Raw genomic sequence first — 12067 nt, 5'->3', positions numbered from 1 at the left:
CTGCCTTTATGGGGCATTGCTTTTTGAAGGTGCCCTTGATGTTAGACCTCAGCAAGCCCATGATGGAGCTTGCTGAGCTTGTAACATTCTGATCTTTTTCCAAACCTGTGCAGTGGCCCCTCCATTCCAGACAGTGATGCAACTAGTTGGAAAGCACCCCATGGTATATCTGTGGGCATTTGCAAGTCTTTGGCGACATACCAAGTATCGTGAAACTTCTAATGAAATATAGCTGCTGTTGCGTCTGTTATGTATTTAATATTTAAGTCATATTGTAAATATATTGTTTTATTAAGCAACCTTTGTTGTTTAAGTAAAACATTAAATAAACACTAATTTATTCTTGTGGAATATCCCATACTAATGGAGTAGGAATTCTTATGGATGAAAACATTGCAAAAGGTGTTTCAGGACATTGGGCAATATCAGAAAGAGTGCTCCTTGTTAGATTCAGAGGACAACCATTTGATTTAGCAATTATACAGGTATATGCACGAACAACAGATGGAACAAATAAGGGTATAGATAAATTCTATGAAGAGCTTGAACAAGCAAAGAATGGATGCAAATCTCAAGATATTGTTATTGCCATGGGAGATCTAAAAGCTAAAGTAGGACAAGGTGCTGATGGAAATACCGTAGGAAAATTTGGACTAGGGGAAAGAAATGAAAGAGGTGAGAAATTGGTAGAATGGTGCAAGATGAATAATCAGGTCATTATGAATACCTACTTTAAGAACCATTCAAGACGCTTGTCGACCTAGAAAAGTCCAGGTGATAACCCTAGAAACCAAATTGACTTTATTACTATAAACCAAAGATTTAGAAACTCAGTGACTCAATGCAAAACATATCCGGGTGCAGACTGTAATAGTGACCATAACCCAGTAGTATGTCATGTAAAAGTAAAACATAAAAAACTAAAGAAACAAAAACCTGAACAATCCCTTGACTACTTGCAATTAATTAAAGAAGAAATCTTAAGACAAAAATTTACAATTGAAGTAAGCAATAAATTTCAAAGTCTAGAAATAGAATCTATTGAAGATGATAGCAATCATGTAGAAATGAAATTTAACTCTCTAAAGGATGCCTTGGTAGAATCAGCAAAGTCAGTGATTCCTAAAAAAGAAAAAAAGCACAAAGAATAAATGGATGACAGATGAAATCAAAAATCTAATGGAAGAAAAGAGACGGAAGAAAGCAAATCTTATAGAATATAAGTCCTTAGATAAAAAAGTTAAAAGCTTATGTCAAAAAGCCAAGGAAGTATGGTTAAATCAGGAATGTGAGCAAATAGAAAGAATCCCTATTACTGATCCAAAAAGGTTACATCAACAAATCAAGAATATCACTGGTAAAAAGCTCCTCTGTCTTCAGGTGGATGTTTGAAAGCAAAGGATGGTACCATTATCATGGAAACAGATGAGATTATGAACAGATGGACTGAGTATATTCAGGAATTGTTTGAAGACGATCGAGGTGAAAAACCAGAAATTAAGAAAAATGTTGAAGGTCCAAGTATTTTAAAATCTGAAGTTCATAATGCAATAAATAAGATGAAGAAAGGAAAGGCAGCAGGTCCTGATGAATTAGTAATAGAACAAATTATCACCCTGGAAGATTATGGAATTGAAAAACTTACTGATTTAATCAATGACATTTATGAGACTGGAATAATACCAGAAGAGATGAAAAAATCAGTATTTATCACTCTTCCTAAGAACCCTGGAGCAATAGAATGTGAATTACATTGGACCATAAGTTTAATGAGTCATATCACCAAGATACTTCTAAGAATTTTGATGACAAAAGCTAAAAGTAAGATACAAGCTGAAATAGGTAAAGAACAATGTGGTTTGGTGAAAGACAAAAGTACAAAAAATGCAATGTTGATGCTAAGGATACTATCAGAACAAACGATTCAAGTGCAAAAAGATTGTTTGTTTTATCGACTACAAAAGTGAAGCACAATAAGTTATTTGAAATATTACTGAAAACTCTAGATCTAGATTCAAAAGACCTCCATCTAATCAGAAATTTGTACTGGGAACTAACTGCCGCTGTAAGAATAGATGGAGAAGTGAGTCAGTTTACGAAAATCAAGACAGGCGTTAGACAAGGGTGTGTTTTCTCCCCTTATTTATTTAATGTGTACAGTGAGACAATATTACAAAAAATAAGAGACGTCTTGGGATTCAAAGTTGGCGGTGAAAACATCAATAATTTCAGATATGCAGATGACACTGTGTTAATTGCAAGTACGGAGGAAGAACTACAAAACTTAATTGATATAATTGTTGAAGAAAGTGCAAAAATGGGTCAATATATCAATTGCAAAAAGACAATGTATGGTGATATCCAAAAAGGAAAATCCTATCTGCAGGCTGAGAATAAACAGGGAAGACATAAAACAAGTACAGAACTTTTGCTACTTAGGAAGCTGGGTGACATCAGATGGCAGGTGCGACATGGACATCAAAAGAAGAATAGGGATGGCAAAAGATAACTTTACAAGAATGAAGAGTATACTGACCAATACTAAACTAGGCATGACAACCTGCCTCAGAGTACTGAAATGTTACGTTTATCCAGTCATGTTATATGGCTCAGAATGTTGGACAATATCTAGTAACATGAAGAAACGAATTGAAGTAGCAGAGATATGGTTTTTGAGGAGGATGCAAAGAATATCATGGACGAAACGAATATCTAACGAGGATGTCATGAACAGTGCAAACACAAAAAGAGAAATAATGTATGAGATCATGAAAAGGCAGCATAACTTCATTGGACATGTGATTAGGAAAGAGGAGTTAGAATGCAAGGTAATTATGGGAAAGATTGAAGAGAAGAAAGCAAGAGGAAGACAAAGACAAATGATGATGGAGACAGCAGCCTGAGAACTGGAAATGAATACTAATGAATTGATCCACTTGACCCGAAACAGGAGTGTGTGGGCCATGGCAGTGAAAGCTCAGACTGATGATGATGATGATGATGATGATGATGTTGTTTAAGTAATTCATTATCATTATATGTATGAAATATATAAATGGCATACGTCAAATTGTCACCGCATCATACATGCATCCCTCGCATAAACTAAAAACTAAGTTGGACTCGCATTCTGGACTCCTTTGTCTTCCTTTCAATAAGTTTTATGTTTTGGAGTTACAAACCATAGCAGTGCCTTCCTTGTAATTGCATCAATATGTTGGACTCAGGATACATCTTCAGAGATGTTGACAACTTGGAACTTGAAACTGACCCCTCAAAGAGGACTGATGTGTGTTCTCTCAACTTCCCCTCCCTGAAGTCCACAGTCAAATTCCTTGGTCTTATTGATGTTGAGTGCAAGATTGTTATTGCATCACCACTCAACCAGCTGATCTATTTCACTCCTGTACGTCTTCTCGTCACCACCTGAAATTCTGCCGACAATCGTCGTGTCATCTGCAAATTTATAGATGGTGTTTGAACTGTGCCTAATGTCACAGTCATGGGTGGAGAGAGAGTAGTGCTGAGGGCTGAGCACGCATCCTTGAGATGCACTGGTGCTGGCTGTCAGCGAGAAGGAGATGTTATTTCCAATCTTCACTGACTGGTCTTCTGGTCAAGGATCCGGTCGCGAGGGGGTATAGAGGCTCAGGATTTGGAGCTTGAGGTTGCAACTGAGGGTATAACTGTATTGAAAACTGAGCTGTTGTCCAAGTGATTCAAGGCCAAGTGGAGAGCCAGTGAAGTTGCATCCACTGTAGATCTGTTGTGGCATTAAGCAAATTGCAATGTATCCAGGTTCTTGCTTAGACAGGGGTTGATCTGAGCTGTGACCATTGTCTAAAAGTACTTCATTACAACAGATGTGAGTGCAACTGGGTCTAGCTATTGAGGCAGCTCACCTTGCTCTTGTTAGAAGTAAAGTTCATGTAAGTGTAAAGTCCAATTTAAACTCCAGGACAATTTATAAATATAAATCAAAATGGTGTTTTAAGTAGTGTATACTCAGGATTATTCCCAGTTTATACCCACTTGTTATTGCAAACAATGCAGCTTACTGCATTTTTAAGACTACCTGGGTGTGGAGAACACCAGTAACTAAGGTAACCAACCAGAGCAACTCTTCTCCATAATCTGGACATGCCCATAATTGTGGTGCCCAAGAATCTTTGAAGAAAATCCTTCAAATTGGCTAGCATAAATCTAAAATAGCTGATAAAAGGATTAGAGTGGAACAGAGGCAGTGGGGAGGTGGTGGTGATGCAAGTTTGGAACTCACTGCTTTGAAGTCCTCAGAGAATGGAGGCAAAAATACCTCATTCTGATGACTATCTTTGTGTGTTTTGTATCAGGTGATATGTAAATCCAAAGTATGTAGGCACCAAGTGTCCCTATGTGCTGAGGTTCTATCTATCCATGGGGTTGCAGAAAAGAAAGCTGTCCCACACTACTTGTCTTTTGTGGAAGAATTCTTCCAAGTAAACTCCTCTGACCACAAGTCCACCAGGCAGCGGAGAGCACTGAACCAGCACACACTGCGGAACAAGGTGTCTATTGATACAGTGGGGTGCTTTCCAGAGCAAAATGTTCAAGCCATATGGCAGACACTTCATTGCCAGATCTCACCAAAAAGCACCAAAACCGTATCTGGCTGGCGTTGAGAGGGTCTCTGACAGATTGTTCTTGTGCAGATGATGTATCATCCCAATGCACAATGCCCTCGGGACAACAGCAGTGCAGAAGACATGGTCACCCACCCCTTTGCACACTGCAGATTTGCTAAGAGGAGTGGTGGAAGATGCAAGTGCCTGTATCTCAGTTCATCCCTAACAACTGCCCAAAAAAGGACTCTCTGTTCTTAGTTCTCAGAATCATATAACATCATTTCAATCCTGCTCAATGATTGAAACTGAAATTAAGCTGGCGAGAAATAGTCATGTTAACTATGTCTGTTTGGATATTCATTTTTCTTTCTTTTTCAATATTTTTATTAATTACTTGCATAGACAAATACAAAATACATTATGATATTATGGAAACAGAAACAAGATGTTTTTAACACATCTATAATGGTTGCAAAGATGGACAGCTTGTCTAATGTCTTTTAATGTTGCGTAATGGGATTGTCTCGGCTCTAACAAATGTTGCCTAATAAAACTACAAAAGAGATCAAAGAACTATTGTAACCATATAGTTTATTTTTCTTGTTATAGATTAAATCCCCATCTTCCACAACCTACATCACTCACTTCAAATTCACATTCAAGAGTCACAATTATGCATAAACCATGGTTTTTACATAATTGTCTTTTGCTTCACACAACCTAATGTGAAACTAAACCACTTTACCGTCTTCTCCATAAAGTGTTTTATATTTCTGTCTTTATCATTTAAAGGGGTCAGACTCATAAGTTCCAAGTAATGAGGTCAATTTATTTTTCAATAATGCATTCAAAACTCTCTGTGATATAATTGTACAGTTTGACAGAGTTACTGCCTGATAAGGAAATGTAGAACAGACTGGGGTAAATAATTCTATGAATTTACATTCCTTTGAATAAAGTATTGTCTTCTTATAATTCATCATTGGAAAGTTATAAATAACTGACCATTTACAATAAAATCTCCCCACCAAATCTGTGTTGCCTAAATCTTCCTGTTTTTCTATAAGTTGTATGGGTGGATCATTTATATAAATAATATTTTTAAATTATTAATCTGGAAAAAAAGTTATTTGAAGATGACTAACTGGCTGACTCTCCAGGGTATAGTTTTCTAAATACCTGAGCTTTGGATCATACTTCAATACTGGAAGATTGGAAATAGCCACACCTGAAGATGCGGATAACCAAGGAATTACTGATAATGGAGGAGAGATCTGGGAGAAAATCAATTGGGAAATCTAGGTGGAGAATATAATATCATGAATAGAATAGTCCCTGAATTAAAATATAATAAGGGAGCAAAGTACAAAAAAGGAGAACAAAGATTAACTTTAAAAATAGTGAATTCTTAAGAAACAATACTTCCGAATAATAACATTAGCAAATATTTGCAGTTAATAAATGTTACATCTCTGCAAATTTTTAGACAGAAATGGAAAAATGTTAATTTTTTTAGTGAACTTACTGTAAAACCACCGACGAAGGGTCTCAGCCTGAAACGTCGACTGCACCTCTTCCTAGAGATGCTGCCTGGCCTGCTGCGTTCACCAGCAACTTTTATGTGTGTTGCTGAATTTCCAGCATCTGCAGAATTCCTGTTGTTTGCATCATTTCAATATTTTGGTTTTGTCAAACTTCTCTAATAGTGGTCTAGTTTAAAATCTATGCCAACTTGTCTGATATTAATCTGGAAAAAATGTTATTTGAAGTTATTTGTTATTTAATATTATTTGTCTGGTACTAGAACATAGAAATCTACAGCACATTACAGGCACTTCAGTACACAGTGTTGTGCCGACCATGTAACCTACTCTAGAATCTGCCTAGAAATTCCCTACAGCTATCTGCTATTTTTCTAAATTCCATGTGCCTATCTAAGAATCTCTTAAAATACCCTATTGTATTGATATTGTTTACCGAGTGATCATGTATCATGTTTCTTTACTGAGGTACTTGATGTTATTATTAAAACTCTTGCCTTAGGGCTGTTCATGCATTATATACTGACAATATCACATATTATTTGATTTCATTGCTGGATACCAGTATCAGCAACAGAAAAATTGTTCAAAGGCTAGTTGCTGTGGGTTTGCTGCATAGTTGCTGAAGGTAGCTCTCCTCAGTCAGTGTCTCTCAGAGAGCCTGAGAGCCATGTGTTACAATGTTCACATCATGTGGATTGCTCCAATGTCAACCATAGTCAATACCTGTGTAGAGACAGTTGGCACCTGGAAACACACAGGTTGGTTTGAAAAGATGAACCATAAAATCCACGGGTTTATCAACTGCAATTACAAACCATTCTTAGCTTGAAAACAGCACTTGCTTCAAGGCAGTAGAAATTGCTCTCTCTGATGACCAAGGTCGAACAGGAAACTCATGTCCTGAAGAAGTAATGGTTCTAACAGAAAAAAATGCAAGCGATCCAGCAACACATTTTTAACCATGATAAATTCAGATGCTATCCCTGCTGAAGTCCCAAAACTTGGCAAAGTTTTAATTCACAAATTCAGAACCTCATCTCTCACATTAAGGAAGAGGAGCTCATGGCCTGGAATCTCGGGGACAGTATAATCATGGCAGAAGAAAGAAGACAAATCCAATTATGATAACTACAGAGGGGCCTCCCTGTTGTTTACCAAAAGTTCATCCTCAGTTGCTGCCTCCCAGTCACCAAAGAACTATAACCTGAATTTCACTGTAGATTCTTTCATAGAGACATGTTGGACATTATCTTAACTGCATGTCAATTCCAAGGGAAAAGCACTATCCTCTGTGTATTGCCTTTTCTGACCTGACTCCACTGAGAGTATGGAATACCCTTCTCAAATTTGGCTGCTTAAAAAGAAACTAAAACTAAAACTTGGCATAAAGTCATGGCCTGCCAAAAAACAGTAATCTTTGCTTTCCTGGATGTTTCTGAGATATCTTCAGCAAGCAATGTCTACACTGGCAGTATAAGCCATGTCAATATCCTATGCTGGGCCAATATCGACACCCTAACTATATTCAGCTGGCACCAATGAGCATGCCTCATTATTAACATATCTGAAATCAAAGTCCTGACACAGAAACTCTATTCCAAGTTCAGCCTCAACCAAAAGAAACAATTTACGGCTGTTCCCACAGCCTGCATGATAAAAATTGAAGCGCCCCCCCCCCCACCAACTTACCACAGAGGTGTGACGGTTTTTGGGATGCTATTACAGCTCGAGGCTTTGGAGTTCAGTTGAATCGCTGTCTGTAAGGAGTGACTGCATGGGTTTCCTTTGGGTGCTCCAGTTTCCTCCCACAGTCCAAAGGCATACCTGTTCATTGGTCATGGTAAATTGTTCTGTGACTAGACTAGTGTTCAACAGGTGGATTGCTGGCTGGCATGGCTCATTGGGCTGGAAGAGCCTGTCCCACACCATATCTTATAAACTCAGGAAATCCCTGTTCCATGATTGTTAGCCGCAGGAAGACACTGGGATTCCATGTGCCTGGACCGCCAGAATGTCCCACCTCCCAAATGACACATTGACTGACCTCTTCCTTATCTGTGCAAAAGTCTTTATATCCTGCCTTAAGTCATTGAACTGGAGTGGATGCAAACCATAATTGAACCTGAATGTCTACCGAAGATGTTTTGTGCAATAGTTTAGAGTGCGTTACGAGCAACTGGAGATTCGCGAGATCAGTGAGAGCTGTCCGCTTTTAGGCCAGGATTGGGGGATGGATTGCTTTTTTTACTGTTTTAGCTGTATTGGCGCCTCAGTTTTATTTACTGTAGCTTGGTGTTGCGGTGTTTGCCGAGCTTGCTGATTAGCTTGCAGATGCTTCGTCGTCAGTTGAAGTATCATCCTCAGCGTGCAGTTGTTGCTTAACTCCTCAACAGTGCACTGAGGTTGTCACCTTGACTGGTGATGAAACGTCCTTAAGTTAATTGCCAAGGTCGGAGAACACCACGACATCAAATGACTCAGTCCGAGCCATTAATATTCACCATCATTTACTGTAGTTCTTTTCTCCCACATATTTCCCTCCAAATTCCTCTGTATTTTAGAGCTTTGCTATATTGAATCACCTTCTGATTGTCTCTAAGTTTCAATTTCTCTTCAAATATTTTAAAACCTCTCATTGTATAAACAAATACACTTTATGGCTAACAAGCAGGTTAGAACAAAGATTTAAACAAACAAGCCAAGCAATGAAATGAGACTTGAAATTAGCATACTTGCTCAATTGTTTTCAGTGTTTTGATCTTTAATGATAGCAGCTGATTTGATGGTGTCAAAAACTCCAGAAGGTATAGGTGACCTATGATGCTGCAGAATGCTACCTTCAGTTTCAGTTTCAGGTATCAGTTCCTGTGTTTTTTTGCTGGTTTTCAATATTTTAGTTAGATTCAAGTTCACTAACATGCGCATGTTGACTTTCATGGATATGCTCCTGGTGTGACCTCCTGTATATCGGTGAGCCCAAATGTAGATTGGGAGACCACTTCGTCAAGCACCTTCGCTTTGTCCTCCACAACAAGTAGGATCTTCCAGTGGCCAGCTATTTTAATTCTACTTTCCATTCCCATTCCAGCATGTTAGTCCATGGCCTACTCTAAGTGCCACGATGAGGCCATGCTCAGGTTAGAGGAGCAAAACCTTATATTCCATCTGAGACCCCTCCAACCTGATGGCATGAATATTGATTTCTCAAACTTCTGGTAATTGCTTCCCCTGTCCTCTCCTTCACCATTACCCATTCTTCTTTCCCTCTCACACCTTACCTGCTCACCACCTCTCTCTGGTGGTCCTCCTCCTTCCCTTTCTTCTATGGTCTTCTGTCCTCTCCTATCAGATTTCCCCTTCTCAAGCCCTTTATCTCTTCCACCAATCAACTTCCTAGCTCTTTACTTCACCCCTCCCCCTCTTCCTACCACCTGCCACCTTGTACATCTTCCTCCCTTCTCTTCACCTTCTTATTCTGACTTCTTCCCACTTCCTTTCCAGTCCTGATGAAGGGTCTCGGCCTGAAATGTTGTTTGGTTATTTCCAACCATAGATGCTGCCTGGCCTGCTGAGCTCCTCCAGCACATTGTGTGTATTGTTCTTGATCAGGGGCTCCCAACCTGGGGTTTATGGACCCCTCGGTTAATGGTACAGGTTCATGGCATAAAAAAGGTTGGGAACCCCTTGCTCTAGATCCATCACCTGCAGTACCTCTTATTTCATGAATGTTTCCCGATTCTACATATCTAACACTAGGTTATGGGCAGACTTAGCCTTGCAAATTTGTGGATGCAATTGCTTTGAAATGAGAATAACATAAAAGGTTTCTGGTTTCTAAACAGAAAGGATCTCAGCCTGAAATGAGAATTGGTTATTTCTGCCTCACCCACTGAATTTCTCTAGCATTTTGTGTTTGCTGCTTTTTTAAAAATTCACATTTTTATTATTATTTATTCTTATTTTACAAAGCAGCACAGCATATCACAGAGCAGATACAGTACAGCATATTTACACAGCCATGCCATGTCAGGAAAACAAATAAAACTTAGAAACAGGAAGAAGTTCTAATTTAAGTTTAAATTAACATACAACCAAAATTGATCCCATGCGTCTTGCGCTTTTCCCTCATTGTTAATTCTTCCCAACATGTGTTCATGTGATGAAATCTTAATCATGTCCTCAGTCCATTCCTTCACAGTGGGACATCTGGGTTTTTTCCTGTTTTGCAATATAATTCTTGCAACTGTGATGAGACCCACCTTTAAAATAGTAAATTTGTCATTGTTTACATTAGGTATCATTGTCCTGTCACCCAGGAGACAAAGCCCTGGGCACAAGGGCAGTGTGGATCCCGACCAGTTCCCCAACAAGTCGAGAACTTTACACCAAAATGGACGAACCATGGAACACTCGCAAATCATGTGAAAATATGTGCCCACCTCATTTTTACATTTCCAGCATAAATTATTATCAACAATCCCCATTTTGTACAGTCTAGTTGGTGTCCAATAATATCTGTGTACTATCTTATACTGAATAAATTTCCCTTCCCTAATATGTCTACCCACATTTGATAAAATATTTGACCACTCATTATCTTCAATATCGCTTCCAAGATCCTTCTGCCATACTGCTTTGAGATTTTTACACGATTCACCCACAGAGTGCTTGAACATTTTATTAAACACTGATGCTTTATGAACTTCCTGTGGTAATGTAAAGTATTCAGTTAAAGAGTTACTTTGTGGGTCATTGTTCTTAAATATGCTACTAATGCAATGCCTTATTTGTAAATACTTCTAAAAATTCCCTTTTTCTACAAAGTTATATTTCCCTCTGCAAATCCACATATGACATAAAAATCCCATTCCCACAGAGATCACCTACTGTAATAAATAAATAAAGGCATCTGGTAGTCTTGCGAAGCCATGGATCTGCGCCTGGAAAGTCTTCACTCTCCAGGGTGCAGGCCTGGGCAAGGTTGTATGGAAGACCAGCAGTTGCCCATGCTGCAAGTCTCCCCTCTCCATGACACCAATGTTGTCCAAGGGAAGGGCATTAGGACCCATACAGCTTGGCACCAGTGTCGTCGCAGAGCAATGTGTGATTAAGTGCCTTGCTCAAGGACATAACACATTGTCTCATCTGGGGCTCGAACTCACGACCTTCAAGTCGCTACTCCAATGCCTTAACCACTTGGCCACGTGCCCACCTACTGTATTTACGCCTTTAATCTTCCATTCTTTCCAGTACACCATTCTTTTCCCAATGCATATCTCAGGGTTATTCCAGAGCGAGGAGTATAACTGGTTTCAATGTGACATTCTACGGGCTTTATGAATTGTACTCCACACACTCCTTGAGTGAAATAGTGTAGGATTTAGATTAGTCTCGTTTTCCACATGTTGTGAGAGGATGTTAAGGGGTGAATGTGGTGCAGCCAGGCTCTGTTCTATAATTACCCAATCTAAGTCAACATCAGCCCTGTCCTAATGTTTAGCTAATTTGGTCAATTGAAAGGATAATTTATATGCCCTGACTGAGTCCACCCATGTCCCTGGACATACACATCTTACTCATTTTGCTGCTTAAGATTTCCAGCATCTGCAGAATCTCTTGTATCTAAGTTATTTTTATATTTCATTTACTGAATCTATTTTTAAAGAAACATTAACTTTGATCTTATGTTTTATTTTCTGCCCCATTTTATTTGAGAAAGAAATGATGGGGTATGTTTTGCCTTGCCGGAAAGGGTTCCAGCATAATTACCCTCTGATAGAATTGCACTGTGGAATCTAGCTCTACTCACTGAAAAATCACACTTCATAATCACTGTCTGATAAATCTATAACAAATATTGTGCTGAACTAATTCAGCCCAAGACTGACCTCGGTCTCGATTCTTGTGGGTCATGTCCAA

The sequence above is a fragment of the Mobula hypostoma genome, chromosome 6 (assembly GCF_963921235.1).
Source record: "Mobula hypostoma chromosome 6, sMobHyp1.1, whole genome shotgun sequence".
Lineage (NCBI taxonomy): Eukaryota > Metazoa > Chordata > Chondrichthyes > Myliobatiformes > Myliobatidae > Mobula > Mobula hypostoma.
This window is presented reverse-complemented; position numbering follows the sequence as displayed.